The sequence below is a fragment of the Lucilia cuprina genome, chromosome 4 (assembly GCF_022045245.1).
Source record: "Lucilia cuprina isolate Lc7/37 chromosome 4, ASM2204524v1, whole genome shotgun sequence".
Taxonomy (NCBI): Eukaryota; Metazoa; Arthropoda; class Insecta; order Diptera; family Calliphoridae; genus Lucilia; species Lucilia cuprina.
The window spans coordinates 91644050-91650940 of NC_060952.1; the positions used below are offsets into that span (position 1 = coordinate 91644050).

Genomic DNA, 6891 nt, shown 5'->3' on the forward strand with positions numbered 1-6891 from the left:
GATAGATAGATAGATAGATAGATAGATAGATAGATAGATAGATAGATAGATAGATAGATAGATAGATAGATAGATAGATAGATAGATAGATAGATAGATAGATTTGTAGCTCAGTACATAGATACTTTGTGAAAATAGCGGTTAAATAGCATATTTTAACTAAAATATTAAATTTTTTTAATTTCCAAAAATTTGTTGCTAAAATATCCCTTTTAAAATATCATCTTTAAATTCCCCAAAATAGCTTAACTTTCGTCATTGCTAGCTATTGTAATAATCAAAATTATTAACACCACAAAAATGGCACGTTTTTCAAATTTAAATTCTCTTTCTCTCAATTTTCTGCTTGATTTCATTTATGATTTTCTTTATTAGAAACATTTTTCTTAGGCAAATCTCAACGGCAGTCGTCTTGCTTCTACACGAGACAATGTAAATAAATGACAACAAAATTTAGGTTTGTTGTCTTATTAATGAATATTTTTGACATTTAATAAATTATAATTTGCATTTTTTTGTTTGGGTTACTTAGATGAAAAATAGCAATATTAGGATTTATTTTTCGTTAGCTTTAGGGACATTTTATGCAAATTATTTTATACTAAAAGTTAAGTACAATATTTGCATTTTAACTAACAAGTGTTGAAAAAAGTCAACACAAAATGTTTATTATACATAAGAGTTAACAGAAAATAAACTTAATTTACATATTTTATAATTTAAGAATAATAAATATGTTAATAGTAATTAAAATAAAGAAAAAATCTTGTAGACCTTTATTTAAGTTTAAAACAAGATTAATAAAGTAATTTAAAGGTACATTTGCTGAAATTTTTATTTGCTTTTCATTGAAATTTTATGTAATTTTCTTTGTTTTATCTAAACGTTTTTTTTATTTAATCACCTAAAAGTATGCTTTATATTTTGCTATCATTAACCCCTATAACCTATACTCTACTTTATACTAATGATTTCTCTATATTGTTAACAGTCTCTAGGCCATTATACCGTTTTCTTTTTAATCAATATTGACATTTTGTTTTAATTCAATGATTTTATTATTGTTTTTGCCTTGTTCCCTATTACACATATTTTACCACACTGTAATCGCCAATTATGTCAAAATGTGTGTGTGTTTTTTTTTTCTTGTAATACTTCCGGCTTGTCGTTATTTTGTTTTGTGTGTGTGTTTTTTTTAAAACATAAAACAACGCAAAAATATTTTCAAATAAACCGGTAGTTGATTTGCCGGCGAGTCAGTCAGTCACTTTTATACAAATCAAATCAGCTGTGTATTAAGTTACACTATTTTTTACAATTTCCTTTTTTTTCTTTTTGTTTATTTTATATTTTGTTAATATTTGTAATGTTTGTTTGCATTAAGATTTAAAATGTTGATCGTAATAATTGTAAAATATTATTTTAGCGATAATGTTTGCTTTTTAAGCGATTTTTAAAACAAAGCTATGTCAACACCGTTAATTCCTCAAAGTGTAAACAACATTTCATTTTTCCACATTTTCCAAAAAAAAAATCGCAACAACGACCAGAGCCGACAAGCCGATGTAAAATTATCGGCGGGGGCTAAATTGTCTGTTTAATTAAACTATTTCTTCAGAAATTAACCGTATAAGCGTTTATTATATTGAAAAATCTCTGAATAATAGTCAGCCATATAGAAACCTCTTTCTTTATAAGTTTTTTCTGTAGAAAATGGAAATATACCTTTTTTAATATTAGCACAATATTGTGTGGCAACGCTTTTCGATTTGCCATAATAATTTAAAATAGTGGCAACTCTGTTCAAATTGGTTAACTAATTTTGTTAAATACACGTGTAATTCTAATCTTTATTAGCGGTTACTCAGAGATACAAGCCGATGCAAAATGATAGGCGGCGGCTTTTTATAAAAAATATCGGCGGCTCCTAAATTGTTGGCTCATTTCAACTTTTTCTTTAAAAATTTACCTTATAAACGTTTTTTATATTGAATTATATTTTTATAATAGTCTGTTATATAAAAACCTTTCTATAGAAAATTGACATTTATAGTAGTTTTCACTATTTTAATATTAGCACAATATTGTGTATCAACTCTTTTCGATTTGCCATAAAAATTTAAAATGGTGGCAACTCTGTTCAAAATGGTTAACTTATTTTCTTCAATCTTTATCAGCCGCTACTTTTAGGATGGCTTAAGCTTTGATCCAGAAATAGTTGGCAAATGCGCGACTTGCAAAATATTACCGGCGGACAGCCACAGCCGACTGACTGCGGCTCAATCCGGTGTTGGTTGGTCGCTGGTCAAGTTTTGCAAGGCAGCCAAACTTTTGATTTTGCGTGAGAAAGGGAAAGAATATTATTCATCTTTCTCGCGTTACGGAGTTTTTCTTACTCGGAAACTTGTTTTGTTTTCTTATTCTTCTCATTCGTATAACAACAAATCAATACAATTAACACATAGTTTCTGAAACGAAAATTTCTACGTGTGGACATTAAGGAAACTTCAATAGAGAATTAAGAAAAAGTTTCTCAACAAAAGTTTTCTATTGCAGTCTTAAATAGTAAATACTACTACTATATATGAACATACTCAGAGTACACTAATCAGATATATGATATCAAGTAAAGCACGTATACACGTCCGATACCAGAAGTAGCTAAAACGATCTGAATCAATGTCCTGAGGTTTTGGCGTCTGGGATTGTGCTCTGAATTGAGAAAATTTGTCAACGAGAGTACACCTGCTAATGTAGACTATAAGAGGAAAATTGATAGAAAGATTAGTTGTTGAAGAACTTTGACAGAAGGAATACAATACATGATCAGCTGTTCGATTGCATATATTAGTTTATTGTATTATGGACATATTTATCTATCTAACAATCCAATATAAATATATTTTTCTGCATAAGAAACACATTTATAGAAAATTTTCTAAAAAGAAATGATTCTCAGCTTAGATTTAGCTGCTTCTAGCATATTTTATAATAAGCCGCCCAGCAAAAGTAGTTGAAACGCCGCTGCTGGTCATTTTGCAACGGCCTCTTACAAAATTACATATTATTTTTTAATATATTAATATTTTAAGTAAATATTTAAAGAATTAAATGGAAGTTGATGTATAAAACCTTTTTAAAATTAGCTTGTTTAGCATGTTTTCTTTGTTACCCTTCAAATATGTAAAACAAATATTTAAACCCAAATATAATAAAAACATGTTTTAAAAAATGTTTACTCCCACAAATGCACAACATATTTTTAAACAAAAGAAGGCTTTTTATATAGTTCAGCATTTCTGCTGTTCTCAGGAAATAAATAGAAATGTTATTAAAAAACTAATCGATTTAGAAAATAATATCGATCAAAAAAATATATACACTTGATATTAAAAGTTACCTAAGAACGTTTCGAACAGTTGATGGTGTATTTTTAATTGCCCCTTAACAGCTGTTTCTTTATTTTTTTAATATTTCCACCTTTCCCTTCAAAATAAGTTTCCTTTAAATATCAAATTTAGTAGGGTAAGGTTGCTTCATCAATCAAAAGAACTTTTTGAAAAACAAAATTATTATTTGTGTTTTTTAAAGGTTAATCACGTAAAAATACAATAAAAAATCTTTAGATTTATTTTTCTTTAGAAAATTATTGTTGTTTTTTTATGATATGTATTTATTATTAGGGGTAAATATTTACTTAGGATTGTTAACTTGCTTACACATACAATAAATGAGCTGTGTAAAATTGTATGTTGTAAAAAAAATATATTGAAATATTTATTTCAAAGAGTCAATTTAAAGTAATTTGTTTTTGTTGATTAATTTGTTATGTTTAAATTTAACAGATTTATTTGTATGACAACTTTAAAGAATTATTTTCTTTCTAATAACTTTTTCTTTAAAATAATCTGAAGTTTTAACTTAAAATGTGATTTTGAATAATAAAAATTTTACAGCGATTTTAAACAAACAGGTGTGGCAACACCTTTATTTAAGACAGTGGACGTAACAGCTGATTAGTGTTTTTCTTATAAAAACCTAACGGACACAGAGATGCAAGCCGAGACGGCTACTGGTCGCCGATAATATTTTACAAGCCGAGCCGAACCGCCGACTTTTTTTGGCTCAAAAACTAAACGCTGATAAAGATTGAAATGGGACATGTATTTCGGAAAATAATAATGTCACCAATTAGAATGAAGTTGCCACAATTTTAAATTCTTATTGCAAATTGAAAAGTGTTGCCAAACAATATTGTGCTAATATCAAAATAGTGAAAAAAAACATATATAGAGACAGATGTCTATATAAAAGACTATTATAGAGAGTCTTTTCAATATAATAAACGCAAAATTTAAATTAAGCCGATAATTTAGCCGCTGACCGAAAATGATTGCGCCGCCGCACCGATTATTTTTTATCGGTACAAACATCTCTGCTGGGAAACTTTCACTGTTTGGACCGGCACTAACTGAGCCCTAACTGATAAACAACACTTGCGGCTTTATTGCAGAGTTACCAGATTGTACTTTTAAGAAATCGTTTAAAAGTTATAGAAAATCTCTAAAAAAAAAAACAGAAAACTCGTGCTGAAAGTAACATTTCAAATTAAATTTATCTTAAAAAAGTTTTCAATTGCATTTTACATTTTTTTTCATTTAAGAAGCATTTAATATTTTCCATTTAAAAAAAAACTTTTTATTGCAAAATTACCTTAAAATTGTCCTTTTTATGTTAAAACATATTTAACAAACTTTGCTATTTTCTTGGTCATTTATTGTCTTTCCTTGAGACACATACATAAAACAAATGATGTTACATTAAACAAAAAGTTTTATCAGTGCTTTTTTCTATTTAAATAAAACAAATTTCTAACTGTTGTGTAATATGTCACAAAGAAACTGATTGATGTTGTCAAAAAATAATGTTATACATAATAGAGAAGTAAGCTTAAGGCTAAATATATAAGTTGAAATAAAAAAAAGAACTGTTACAGTGGAATAACAGGTACTTTTGTCTAGAAGATAGAGTTGTGGTTTGGTAGATGTTAGAATAATTCGGCTTCTGAGTTTTAAATATAAGTCCTCAGGACCTTCTAGCTTAAAGTCATCCATATAGCATAGGATTGGCTGTTTTCTAAAACTTTTGTCATTTTTATATTAACAACACTGAAATTGTCTCAAATATAAACTCAACTTTTTAATTTTTCTCTTTGTTTCTTATAAATTATATTAATTTGTTTTCATTTAGTTAGTTTTTACATTAAAATTATGAAAAATATCGATGTAAAGCTTTTTATTAAATAATAAGCGATTTTTCATATCATTAACCAGTTGGCATCCTTGTTTTTCTCTTCTTGCACTATTGTTTACATTTGAAACAGCTGTTCTGTTGTCAGTCTAAAGTTGCCATTTAGATTGTGAAAAAATGTATGAGAATTAAAGAAAATTTAAGAAAAATAAGATTTTTCAAGAAAACAGCAATAAAAATTTCATAAAATTATTAAAAAACAAGGTATTAAAGTCTAAGCACTTATTACTTATTAAAATTACAGTTTTTAGAATTCTTCATAATTATTAGAAAAAAATCTTCAGAAATTGTTAAAAATTTACAATCTTGTTTTTGTTCCACTGTTATTTAAAAAAAGTTTTAAATAACTCACATATTTAGAAAATTTTTCAAATAAATGACTTATTTGAACAATTTTACAGCTTAACTAATCCTGCAACTAAAAACTATTGTCACCCCAAGCCTTAAAATATGCTATACAATAACAACATTTACATGATTGTACATGATTTCTAGAAACAAAGAAAATCCTTTTGTTTCATAAAATTTGCTAAAACGAAAGAAAAAAATATGAAAAAAACCTTGAAAAGCTTACAGAAGTATTAGAAAGAATGAGAAAACCTATAAATTAAGAAAAGAAGAAAAAAATCCAAATAAATAGACACACAAGTACAAAATTAAGGCTATGATGAAGAGCCTTAAAGTAGGCTTTATTTTTTTCTACATTTAAAACAATAAGTAAACGAAAAAAATTTTAACTTCTTTAAGGCTTAAACATGCGCAGTATTAAGCAAAAAAAAAATTTTGAGTATTTGTAGTCTCTGCTTTTAGGCGCCCGTCTGTTAAGTAGTCAATAACCTACTAAGAATTTTTCGGGTGGCCTAGTTAAAGGTTGCGTCTAAAGGTTCTCATATATATTTTTTTTCTTTAGCTAGAAATAAATGTTTTTGTTTTTAAAAATCTTAACAACGTAATTGTGTTATTTGAGCTGGGGTGTTAAGTTTAAAACATTTTTTTTTGTTTTTTTTTTATTTCTTTCTTTATTATTACGCTATAATATCCCCTAAAAAAACTTTGAGCTGATGTGTTAAAATTCTTTTGTTTTTTATTATTAATATTATTTTCTTTTATTACCAGATAGTAGTTTTTTATACATTAAGCAAAATATTTGGCCATATGACTTTAAACTCATGCCATATTTATTTTAGTAATTTGATCTTTTGTTTTCATAACTAAAGCTTAATTTCTGCATTTTATTTATTAAAATCGAGTAGTAGTTTAAAAAGAAAAAAAGTAGTAATTAATGCCTTAGTTAGCATTTACCTTGAACGTGATTTTCAGTTTAAACAGGATGATATTTCATAATTTTCTTTTAAATATATTGGTCACATGTTTTAAATAAATTATTTGATTATAATAAACTCAACACTTTATTGGAATGCACGACATCTGGCAGCCTTGGCTCAAGTATGTAAACACATAGATAGATACTTCAGATAGTTAGATATATAGATAGATAGATAGATAGATAGATAGATAGATAGATAGATAGATAGATAGATAGATAGATAGATAGATAGATAGATAGATAGATAGATAGAT

General features: G+C 26.7%; 1 protein-coding gene across 1 annotated transcript in view; it reads right to left on the reverse strand.

Moving 5' to 3' along the window:
• The window catches only part of LOC111678033, a 58192-nt gene that overhangs the window by 31659 nt on the left and 19642 nt on the right, over positions 1-6891 (reverse strand). The window lies entirely within an intron of this gene.